We start from the raw sequence: 13,437 nt of genomic DNA on the forward strand, positions 1-13,437 counted from the left end.
GTGGGACGCCTGCTATGGGACAGGGAGATCCGGGTGATGGGGATCCCCTACCCTCCATCAATGCTGACCTCGTGAAGGAACACCTTGAGAAGCTGGACACCTTCAAGTCAGCCGGCCCTGACAATCTGCACCCCAGGGTACTCAAGGAGCTGGCGAGCGTCATAGCCCAGCCCCTGACACGGATCTTTGAAAACTCCTGGCGCTCTGGTGTAGTGCCTGAAGACTGGAAGAAGGCCAATGTGGTGCTGATCTTCAAGAAAGGGAAGAGAGTGGATCCGGCTAACTACAGGCCCATTAGCCTGACTTCTATCCTGGGGAAGATCTTAGAAAAGTTTATTAAGGAGGCCATCCTTGATGGACTGGCCCAGGCTAACATCCTAAGGGATAGCCAGCACGGGTTTGTTGCGGGTAGGTCTTGTTTGTCCAATCTCATTTCCTTCTATGACCAGGTGACCTATCACCTGGACAAGGGAGAATAGATTGATGTCATATATCTTGACTTCAAAAAAGCCTTTGATCTGGTATCCCACGATCACCTCTTGGCCAAACTGGCCGGTTGTGGCCTTGGCTCCACCACGATCCGCTGGCTGGGAAACTGGCTCCGTGGTCGGACCCAATGGGTTGTAATTGATGGCAGTCACTCATCGTGGTGCCCTGTGACCAGTGGGGTCCCTCAAGATTCTGTCCTGGGACCCATCCTGTTCAACATCTTCATTAATGATGTGGACATTGGAGTCAGAAGCGGACTGGCCAAGTTCGCCGATGACACCAAACTTTGGGGCAAAGCATCCACGCCAGAAGATAGGCGGGTGATCCAGGCTGACCTGGACAAGCTCAGCAAATGGGCGGACGAGAACCTGATGGTGTTTAACACCGAAAAATGCAAGGTTCTCCACCTCGGGAGGAAAAACCTGCAGCATCCTTATAGGCTCGGCAGTGCTACGTTGGATAGCACTACAGAAGAAAGAGACTTGGGGGTCATCATTGACCACAAGATGAACATGAGCCTGCAATGTGATGCTGCAGCTAGTAAAGCGACCAAAATGCTGGCGTGCATCCATAGATGCTTCTCGAGCAAATCCCGGGACGTCATTCTCCCCTTGTACTCGGCCTTGGTGAGGCTGCAGCTGGAGTACTGCATCCAGTTTTGGGCTCCACAATTCAAAAAGGATGTGGAGAAGCTTGAGAGAGTCCAGAGGAGAGCCACGCGCATGATCAGAGGTCAGGAAAACAGAGCTTATGATGACAGGCTGAGAGACATGGGACTCTTTAGCCTGGAAAAACGTAGGCTCAGGGGTGATCTGATGGCCACCTATAAGTTTATCAGGGGTGACCACCAGGATCTGGGGGAACGTTTGTTCACCAGAGCGCCCCAAGGGATGATGAGGTCGAACGGTCACAAACTCCTGCAAGACCATTTCAGGCTGGACATAAGGAAGAATTTCTTTACTGTCCGAGCCCCCAAGGGCTGGAACAGTCTGCCAGCGGAGGTGGTTCAAGCACCTACATTGAACACCTTCAAGAGTAAATTGGATGCTTATCTTGCTGGGATCCTATGACCCCAGCTGACTTCCTGCCGTTTGGGCAGAGGGCTGGACTCGATGATCTCCCGAGGTCCCTTCCAGCCCTAATGTCTATGAAATCTATGAAATAATGCCAAGCAGTGTCATGCTGCATACTCTCAACACATACAAAAAACTAGAACTCTTGGTTCCAAAATGATACTTTTTATTAGACCAACTGGAAAACAGCAAGAAAATTGTCCTTTTCTGCAACTTTCGGGATCAAAGTCTCTTTGTCAGGCTCTGGGAAAAGTGTAGATGGTACAAGATGGTAAAAAGTCCCCAATGGTAGGAAATAAACTTCATTTTTGCACAAAGGGAGCTAAAGATGGAAGTCTGTACCTCTGGGTCCATGACAGTGTGTTCGTAAGCTGTGTTTAGCAGCTCTTTGATGTGTTGACCAGGTAGGATTCCTTCCCTGGAAGTGTCAGATGGCAGGCAGGGAGGCAAAAAAAAAAATCCTTGTTGTTCTGCAATGAAGTTTAAAATCCAAAGTCGGCTGCAATTCGGCATCTGCCATGTTTCAGGGGTGTACTTCAGGCTAGATATCAGGAGGTGCTACTTCACAGTCAGGGCAGCTAGGATCTGGAACCAACTTCTAAGAGAAGTGGTGTTGGCTCCTACGCTGGGGGTCTTTAAGAGGAGGTCAGATGAACACCTTGCTAGGGTCATTTGACCCCAGTACTCTTTCCTGCCATGGCAGGGGGTTGGACTCAATGATCTGCTCAGGTCCCTTCTGACCCTACCAACTATGAAACTTGTGTACTCTCAACATACATATCAGGACGCCGCTGATCTGGAATCGGTTGTTCATATTTGACACATTCCCATAGAAGTCCCATTCCAGGGTGTCCTCAAAGATACCAGGATTTGTCTCTGAAATTTAAGGTTGCCCTGGAAAATTCAGGATGGTTTGTTTCCTTAATTTTATGATGAGAAGTAGAACCCAGGAAGGAAAGGTGGAGTTGGAAACAAGAATAAAATGTATAAATACTGGTTTCATCCATGCTGCCATACTCTGAAACATCACAATCTCCCATTCAAAAGGCGAAAAAGCCAATTTCCCACTCAAAAATTTCCCCAATTCCACACCAAAATCCTTTAATCTCCCAATTTCACCACTTTGAAACTTAGATCCAGCTGGAAGACAGGAGAGGGCTTTGTGATCTTCAGATCCAGACTGTTACAAGCAATAACTTCCTAACAGGAGATGATCTAGTACATGTACGTACAGGAACTCAGAACACTCTCTTTATAAGAAATGCTTGTTGCAAGGCAACAGAATATATGAAAGCAGAAATTAATCTGAGTTCAGCACTATCTGGTACTCCCCCTTTATGCTTGAAAACTAATGTGGTGAATCTTTCTTATAGGCTTGAACAGTGAACAACAATAAACTGGCTCCTGCAAGTACATAAAATCAGATATTTAAAATACTGAAAACAAGCAAAGAAAAACCAATAATCATTCCAGACATCTGTCCTGAAAGAGAGGGCATGAAGGAGGAGATTTCTAGTAACTGGATATTTTTTATATCAAAATAGGGAAAGCACCAAAATTGTTGCAGAGCTAGATAAAGAGGAAAACAGAATAAAAGCGGCGGCACCATTAGCAGTAATGGGTAAAAGGTTGCTACATGATCCAACAGCATCTAGATGTGTCAGCAGTGGGCCAGAGGAACTGTACAAAAGCCTAAATGCTTTTCAAAAGCATTTTCAATGATAATAGAATATCACACAAGGCATCTTTCAACAATAGTAATCAAGCATCTAAGGAAACAATAGATTCCTATAGCTTTTTTCCCTTGCTGTCCAGCCTCCTACCCACCAATATTCCTTTACACATTACCATATATCTTTTACCTGCTACTCCTACTTCTGTGTCCTAAAGCAAGGCACTTTACAAAAGAAGTAAAATGAGCAGTTTCACCTACTGCAGGCAAGGAACTTGCTTCATGCTCTTCAGGAGGTATGTGATGATCTCACAATCATAAGCATGCAGTCCCACCAGTCAGTCCTGGACAGGGACCTCTTGCACTTTAACTCATTTGTAGGTGCATAAACAAGAATTCAGTTAAGAGCAGTCTGAAAAATGTGATCTATTTCAGGTGTGTGTGTTCATTATACTTTTAATCAGTAAGAAAGATGACTAAGGATTTCTTAAGGGTGGTATCTTTTATTGGACCAAGTGCATAACTGGGACAGAGTTAGACAAACTTCTGAATCCAAGAAATTCTTCATCAGATCAAGCCAAGCACAGCATAGTAAAAACAGGGGTGTAACAAGTTGTGGGGGTAGCAGATTCACAATAGCAGAAGAAGAGAAGCTGATTACTGGGAGATTCATAGATTGTAAGGCTGTAAATGTAAGGGACCTTGGAAGATTATTGGGCCCAGCCCCCTGCACCAAGCAGGAAAGACAAGTGGGGTCAGGTGACCCCAGCAAGATGACTACCCAGTCTCCTCTTGAAGACTTCCAGGGTAGGCAATTGTACCACCTCTGGGGGGAGCTTATTCCACAGTCTGGACACCCTAACTGTGAAGAAGTTGTTAGAAATGGAGTATTGTTATAATATTGTTAGAAATGGAGTGTTGTTAGAAATGCACAGTTTGCATCTCGTACCTGATAAGGAAAAACACTGCCAAGGACTTTTTTTCCTTGGCCAGCCTTGCCACAGTTCTTCTTATACTAAATCACACTCTCCCCCAGCCTCCCCCTAGCTTTTCTCATGCAGATTACAGAAGCTGGAATTCAACTGACTGTGTCCTTGAAAGGCGGGGGGGGATTTAAACTCTTGGTGACCTAAAGAACTTTCTGAGCATGCGCAATTAGCTGATGCATATTTACTTCTCCACCCTGCATACTTAAGTAGTTAATTATAATGTACATGCGATGGATGTAGTGATGTAACCACACATATGTTTGTATGAAACGGAAATGAGCTGTAAGAGTTCCTGTTTCTGCACACGTGCCCAGGAGGGAAAGGATAAATACGGGCTGCAAAAATTCCTCAGGGGTTCGGAGTAATCTGAGTCTTTGACTCTGCTCTGACCCTATTTGCAAATGCACCTTTTGTGCTGCTAATAAGTGTGTGTCTGTGATTTTGGTGGCCTCCAAAGAAACGAACTGCTTTTTGCATCAAAGTTTTTCCTAATGTTGAGCCTGAAACGGTCTTCCAGGAGTTTGTAGCCATTACTCCTGGTTCTCTCCAGGGGCACCCTGATGAACAGTTGTTCACCGAGCCCCTGATGCAGTCACCCCTTACACAGTGGTAAACTGCTACAAGTCCCCTCTCAGCCTACTCTTTCAGGCTGAAGAGTGCCTCAGCCTTTCCTCGTATGGCTTGCCGTGCAAGCCTCCAGTCATATGTGTGACCCTTCTCTGGACTCTCTCAGGTTATACCACATCCTTGTTAAAGTGCGGCACCCAGAACTAGATGCAGTATTCCAGTTGGGGTCTCACCAGTGCCAAGCAGAATGAGAGAATCACCTCCTTGGTTTTGCTGGAGATGCATTGTTTGATGCATGCTAAAGTATTATTTGCCTGCTGGCAACAGTCTCACATTGCTGGCTCATATTCATGCTGCAGTCTATTATTACTCCCAGGTCTTTTTCATTTGTAGTGCTGGCCAGGTTGGCATTGCCAAGCCTGTAGGTAAGCAGGGGATCATTTGTACACAGGCAGAGCACTTTACATTTCTCAATGTTGAACTTCATCTGGTTCTGACTTGCCCAACTTGCTAGCCTGTCTAGATCTGCCTGTATCTGTAGCCTATCTTCAAGGATGACCATGCTTCCCCATAACTTGGTGTCATCTGCAAATTTGGCCAGTTTGGTAAGAGAGGAAGAAAGACAACAACTTGGCCAGTGAGCTATTCACCCCCACATCCAAATCATGGATGAAGATTTGGACCAGGCACCCACCCCTTCGGGACACCGTTGCCCACTTCTCACCAAGACAACACAGTTCCATTCATTAGAACTCTCTGGGTCCTACCCCACAGCCAGCTTTGTACCCACCTAAATGCCTCACAGTTAAGCCATGGATTTTCTTGCAAGAACATCATGGGATTCCAGATCAAAGGGTTTTTGGAAGTCAAGGTATACAACATCCACAACTTCTCCCTTATCCAGGTGGCGAGTCACCTGATCATAAAAGGAAATGAGGTTGGTTAGACAAGACATGCCCATGACAAAGCCATGCTGACTGTCATTCAGAATCCTACCTTCTGCAAGCCTATTGCACAGACTCCTTAATGAATTTTTCCAGGATTTTCCCTGGGATAGAAGTTAGGCTAACTGGCCTATAGTTACCTGGGTTCTCTCTTCTCCCCTTCTTGAAGATGAGCACAACACTGGCCCTCTTCCAGTCCTCAGGGACCTCTCTGGAACACCATGAGTTTTGGAAGAGCTTCGCCAGAGGTTCTGCAGTGATGTCAGCCAGCTCCTTCAGCACCCTCAGACACAGTTCATCTGGTCCTGCTGACTTATATATGTCTAATTTTTTTAATTGATCACACACCAGTTCTATGGCAACAATAGGGAGGCAGTCATTTCTACCATGCTCATTCTATACCCTTTCCAGCATGATTTTACCTGTGGCCCATTGAAACACCGAGGCAAAGTAGTCATTCAGGACTCCAATTTTCTCCTGAGTGTCGGTAACCAGCTGTCCTGAGTTGTTGAGCAGTAGCCCCACCCTCCCATTTGCTTTCCTCTTGTTCCCTACATCCCTAAAGAACTTTTTGTTGTCCTTGATTCCCATTGCCAATCTAAATTTAGTCGCCACCTTAGCCTTTCTAATTTGTCCCCTACAACTGGAGGCCGTTGTTGTGTAGTCCCCTCCTTGGGGCCTGTCCCCAGCTTCCCTTGTCTGTATGCTTCTTTCTAAAGAGGACCGTCTACCTAAAGATTTCCCTGTTTAGCCAGGAGGGCTTCCCAGGCCTTCTGCTGTCCTTTCTCCACATGGGAATGGACTTCCTTTGTGCTTCAAGGATCATGCACTTAAGGAGTGACCACTCTTCATGCACATCTTTTGCCTTCGGTCTCTGGTCCCACAGCACTTGCCCTACTAGTGACCTGAGCTTGTTGAAATTTGCATTTTTGAAGTCCAAGACTTCAACGCTGCTATCAGATTTGTCTGCCTTGTGATAGACAGTGAATGTGATAGTTTCATGGTCACTGTCACCCAGGCTACCCTCTATTTTAAGTCGGTCACCAGGTCCTCTCCTCTGGCAAGAGAGGAGGAAGACAACAACAGAGAAGGCAAAAGGCTGTCCATTCAACTTAAAGGTTGGCGAAGATGAGAACAGAAGGTCTTCCACCTCGCACAGAATTCATAAGTTGTACAGGCTTTCCAAATTATCACATGTGCAGCCTTGGGGACTATTATCTTTTTCGCCCAATTTAAGGGGGCAAGTGCTATATTTGGACTTTTAGCTAATACACCTTGAGAGAAATATTCCCAGCCCTTCTGGTCCTGGCCTTCAAACAACCCCCTAACCTTGCCCAACTCATCATCAGAAGCAACTGCCACACTTCCCAGTAGATAAAAAGTGGGACACAGCCTTCTCATGGCAAGAAATGCTTACGCTGTCAACACATCTTCACTGCCTCTACAAACAACACTCCCATAACAAAACCATCAGAATCCATGGTTTCTACATGCACTTTTCCCAAAATGTGATATACCTGATTCAATGCACCAGATGCCATCATGGTATTTGTGTGTGAAACTAAACAGCAATTATGCACCAGAATGAACTCTCACATAAAAAATATTAGACAGAGACACACATATACCATTAAAAGCACATTTCACACAGAACAAGCACTTCTCCTCTGACCTCACCATCCTCATCTAACACTTTTAAAAGGTGAACATGGGAACAAAAATAACAAGCCGGCTGGCCACTAACAACCGAGAACTTAACATGGATACTTATTATGGCACATTATAATCTATCTGACACCTGAATTCTTTCTGCACATGGAAGGTGAGAATGACCCTCTTCCCTCCTGATAGACCTCTCGTGCTTTATCTTTTAAGTAAAAACAGTCCTGCATTTAGACAATCTTTACAAAGCCCATTTGTTCACATCTCTCAGGTGCCTTTTGAAGAAGTTAAACCATAACCAAGAGGGTTCACACTTTTGATAGGGTTCAGAGAAAGGGCATGCTTTTACCATCTAAGCATCCAGGAGTGGATCTGAAGGTAAATAGATGGACTGGGGATTCCAGCTCTCAGGAAAAGTTTCAGACATTGTGAGTGTGCCAAAAGACCCAAGACTGAAGGGTTGTGCCTTGCTCTGGCCAGACTCTAAATGCTTAAAAACACAGGGATTCAGTAGTTGGATCCCATGGCAGCAGTCTGGTGAGTAGTAAGGAGGAAAGACTTAGCCAGGTGAATTACTTTCTCTCCTATGCTATCCTATATAAAGAGTTTGAACAGTGTTTGAACAGTGCTTTTCTAACTACAGCATCTGTAGCAACATACAAAATCTGTTATCTTTTCAAGGAATTGTAGTCCGTCCTTTTGAAAATCCTTATACTGCAACAATCCCAAATAGGCCTTGACCTAAGGAAAAGCTGTAATGATGTGACAAATACAAACTCATCTAATTCAGTTCAGTTCACATAAAAAACTTCAGTCAGGTTTTCAGGATTCATTGAAGTCTGCAATGGCACTTCTCAAGGTTTATAAATGATTTATTAATAGTGGGAGATCCAGGTTCTCTTTTAGTTTCCTTGGCTTTTTTGTCAGCATTTAACACGACTAATCACAAAATTCTCCTCTGTCAGTTAGAGGAGGGACCTTGACACACATTCGTGGGACCTTGACACACATTCACTCAGTACGAATCCTCCACAATACCTGTTCACATTAACGTTTGACAGCCGGTGCCCATGAGTTCATAGTAGATGCATTCAGGCCTATATTGCTGTGTCAGTATAAGATTTTTACTAGAAGTACACACCAAATGTATAAACATGTGCCATGTTTACAACACATGTTCCAGGTGAATGCATGTGGAAGTGGGTGTGCACAAGACTTTAGGTAGCCTTATGTTTTTCTACAGTCCCATACATCAGGGCCCACACGCACACACTGCTAGTGCCAACTATAACAATCTTTTGTTCTGTTTTTTAAACCAAATGAAAATAAATCCCGGCAACTCTAGATGCTTTTCCTAGAAGCCATGGATTCTGAACACTTCACTCCCTTCCCACTGATCGGCAGGAATACCCCATAATCAGCAGAGAAACTGCCATCCTTAAGAGTACCCTTGATCATTCTCTTGCCTTCTAAGCAGGGGCAGTCAATTGGAGCTTCTGCTTGTGTTGAAAAACTATCTTGTAGTGTTTCTTCCTTCCTATTCTGAAGACCTGCTCTGGGTGCAAAAACAGCTGCTTCTACTAGTACTGCAGATTTTCTTTTAGGACCCTGAACTTCCCGACACTCCTAAGTAAGAGAAAAGCTTTCCCGAAGTGCACCCTTCTAAACCCTTGGTGAAAGTTAGAGCATGAAAAACATGTTTTGCTGGCCTGCAAGCCCAGGAAAGAGTATCACCCCCAGCTCACCCTGAAAAAGAATGAATTTGGTTTGGAGAGAGAAAATGAAACTAAACTTGGAGAGCAATTTCTGACCATCTGACTGTGGTTAATTACTTGAGGTAATGGAATTACTGCTCAAGGAAAGCTGCCTTTTAAAGAAAGGAATTGGGTGCTTTTAGAATTAATTTTTTAAAAGCAAAAAAAATTAAAAGGCCATGGGGTTGCGAACAAATGAAGTTGCTGTATTGCTTCATCAATTCATTGCATAACTGATATTGGGGGAACAGGACAGGGGCAGTTCTGCAAGAGATGTGGTGATGCGGTCACACCTGCCTTTCAGACTACACAGTGAGAGCAGCAGTCAGGGATTTAGTCCCCAGAGCAGATAGGGGCCCTCCCACTCCCTTCTCCTCTGTGCTCCCCTTCCAAAACATGCCCCCCTCTCCCACCCGCCACTGCCATAATTCCTGGCTGACCAGGGGCAGGGTGAGCTGCAGAGCCACTCCTGCCCTGCTGCAGCTAGGAGGAACAGAGAACTGGGCTCAGCTGGCAAAAGCAACAGCAGGTTTCCCCTCTGCACCCTGCACAACTACTTCCTGCAGCTGGAGCCCCTGGGCTAGAGAGGAGCACCAGGGGACCAGGTAGGGACCAGGAGCAGGAAGGAGGGATCCACCCACCACTGCCGCTATACCTTACTGACCTGGGTGTGGGGAGTTTCCCCTACCTTGTTCCAGTTGTGGGGAAAGTAGCAGCGGTGGAAGGGTCCCTCTTTCTGCCTGATCTTCCTTTCCCAGTGTCCCCCACTGCCCAGGGACCCTAGCCTTCCCTTGCTCCTCCACCATGATCTCAGGGGTGGCATTGGTGGCATCTGCCACACTCCCCTTTTTTAAATTCTGAATTTTAATTCTTACAACTGCTGGATTTGGCCCCATGTGCTTCCACTTGGCTCCACACTGCGAGGTTGGGCCCCATGGCACCTCTGCTCAGCCCTGAGCTGCTGGATCAAGCCCAATGCCACCCTGCCCATGGTGATGGGTGAGGTCATGTGCAAACCGCTGCCTTTTTTCTACTCCCTCCATTCTCTTCCATGCTTTTCTCTTTGAAGCAGTAGTGTATGCATGCCAGATCTCTCTGTGAAGGTCAGTTTAACACACAAGGTCACCAAACAGATATAGTTACAAATTATGGACATGAAAATAGCTCAAGAATTCACTGTAAGTCAGTAAGACTTCTGGTTACCTCAGTGGTGGCTCAACCTTTGGTCCAGCTGCTCAGATGAGTGATGCAGGGCCAGTCAATGGGCTGGATCAGGCCCTGAATGCCAGGACCGGGCCTCATGCCACCCTGGCCCCTCAGCTGCTAGATCAGGCCCCATGTGCCTCTGCTTGGTCCTGTGCTACCAGATTAAGCCCCACAGCACATCCACTCAGCCTCATACTCCTGGATCAGGTCCTGCGCCACCTCTGTCTGGCCCCATGCTGACATATCAGGCCCTGACACTGCCTCCAGCTGGTGTAATGTTTCCAGATCAAGTCCTATGCCACCTTCAACTTGCCACACTGTCAGATCAGGCCCTGTGCCACCTCTGGCCAGCTCCTGCATACCCAGATTGGGCTCTGCACTGCTTCCAGCTGACCCCCCACCACTGGATCAACTCACTGCTGCCCCAACCAGCCCATGCATGCCCTGATTGAGTCCCATGTCACCTGGGCTGACACCTGCACACCAGGATTGGGTCCTGAGCCATCTCACCCTCATATGCCCAGATCAGCCATGCACCACCTCTGTATGTCCAGATTGGGTCCTGTACCACTTTGGCCAGTCCCTGCATGCCTGGATTATTCCTGCACTGCCTCAGCTGGCCCTTGTGTGCCCAGATCAGCCCGCATCACCTTGGCCAGCCTGCATGCCTGGATCAGTCCTACACAGCTTGAGATGGGCCTTGAGCATATGGATCAGCCCTATGCTGCCTTGGCTAGCTTCTGCACTCTTGGATTACATCCTGTGGTGTTTTGGCCAGCTTTTGCATGCCCAGATCAGGTCCCATGCTGCTTCAGCTGGCCACTGCATGCCTGAATTGGAATTTAGGCTGCCCCAGCTCCTAAGCACCCAGATCAGCCCTGCACCACCTCTGCCCAGCTCTGTATGCCCAGATTAAGTCTCCCACTGCCTCCATCTGTCCCTGCACACCTGAATCATGTGCCACATAGCCCCAACTTGTTCTGCCTGGATCACCTCCACTTAGCCACATGCACCCAGTCTAGCATGCAGGCCATATTCTTTGGCCTGCAGGGTTCTGCATGGATCTGGAAATTTGGCTGCAGGGAAACAGCAATTAATGCTGTCACCATGCATTCACCACCAAATTTTAGGACCTCCACAGGCTTGATCTGGCTAGTGGACTGGGGGTTAAGCATCCTTGATTTACCTTATATGCCAAGTCACATATGGCCATAACATAGATATAGGTGGAAGGTAAGCTTATTAATATAGTGCTAATGAGTGCCCTGGCAGGTGAAATCTCCTACATGGTAAAAAACAAGGTTAGCAGAGGCAAGTACATATAGAAACATGCAACAGAGTAGCTTTCCTATCTTTTACATGAACTTGAGAAAATGTTGTCAGACACTTCAGCATTGTAAACTGTAGAACAGAGATTGTATGTCTAGGCTGAAAAATGATGGGCTTGTTCCACAAAAGGTTTGCTTTATCAGTAATAAGTTTCGCTAGCTAAAGAACTGTGGAAACAGACTTAGTTCAATATTTGTCCACAGGAAGTGTCCGAGGCCTCTCTGGAAGAAATATTTCCCATTCCTGCAGCTATGTGCCAAGCCTTCTTGAATATACTGCTGCACATTACACACAGGCACACACCAAAGGCAGACTGCATAGTTAATTTCTTCAGCATCCTTTATTTTAATTGAAACTAATTTCCCATGGCTCATCCCATCTTATAGTGTGTGAGTTTGAGTCACACAGGTTTCTGTAGGGATGTGTATATAATATATCTCTGCAGCAGTGAGATCTGCAGTGGTAACAGGGGATTCAACCCTAAGAGAGAGTCAGTAACATTTTCTACTGCCAACCTCACTCAGAGGATGCATTGTTGCTGAAACCTGTAAGTATACCAAAAGTACTATAGGCACTTACAAAAACGTGTAGGCCCTAATTACAGAGTGGTTTCTTGGTTAGGGCCTGGGACTGGAAAAAATCTGGGTTCTTCTTTTTCTTCTTTCCATTGTGCTACAAAGTTACATTGGGTAAATAATTTAATTTCTTAATTCCCCAGCTGTAGAATGGAGGTAATACTATTGTGTTGTAAGGATAAGTCGTATAATGCCTTTCAGCTACTTGGAGACCATGCTGATAAGTATCAGAGAAGAGCCTACAAATAAATATAAGCTATTACATACACACACAATCACAAATATGTGTTTTAAATACGTAACTAACAAACAAGAAAGAGGAACTTGGTCACCTCCCCCTATCTCACTCTGTCCCACATCTGCTTTTGGGGTTAAGCTGTGCTGGTTCCCTGAGGCCCTCCAAGTATGGGGTCACAACAGTACTGTGACACTTTAAGAGGGAACAGTCAGCCCTGTTGAGAGAGCCCAGCTTCAGGATATTTGAAGAATGAGGAACTGTCCCACTGGGAGCTTAAAACCCAGGGGAGAGGGCAGAAAGGCAGCACATGGTGAGGAAATAGTATGCAAGCAGAAAGCAAGCTGTGAGCAGAACAAGCTTGCTTCCAAGGTGGGGCCAGGCTGCCATACTAGGTCAGAGCCAAAAGGTGTCCCTCCCTGTGCCCAGAACAGGGCAAGAGGGTTTGGTTTTATTTGCTACTTTGCTCTTTTGTTTGTTGCTCAAGGCTGTTTCATTTGGGAGGGGACTGGCACAGGAACTCCTCAGAAAGCAAAACTTGCGTGCAGGAACCAGGCAACCAGTTTACAAGTACCATTCTCCCATAAGGGTAAATCTCATCTGTGCAGCAGACAAAGCTTCCTCAGGGGCCAGCCTGAGACTATAGAATGAGTCCCCTCAGGAGCTGAAGGCCATTGCAAACCTTGCTGCCACTTGGCAAGCTACATTTCTTCAACATCCCTTCTCCAACATACAGAGAGCATAGCAGGAACAATTAAACATAAAACTGCCAAGGCAAAATTCCAAGTTACACCTAATTCTCTCTCCTCCTCTCCAAGCACTAAACCGCATATAGCAGAGGTTAGTTACATCTCTCAGTGCCCTGCTAGAATGCTCTCAGATGCATGTTAATGACATAGGTGACTTAAGAATAAAAGCAACTAAATACAGAATAGAATTAAT

Source organism: Crocodylus siamensis, chromosome 1 (assembly GCF_052110815.1).
Source record: "Crocodylus siamensis isolate JL-2025a chromosome 1, ASM5211081v1, whole genome shotgun sequence".
NCBI lineage: Eukaryota > Metazoa > Chordata > Crocodylia > Crocodylidae > Crocodylus > Crocodylus siamensis.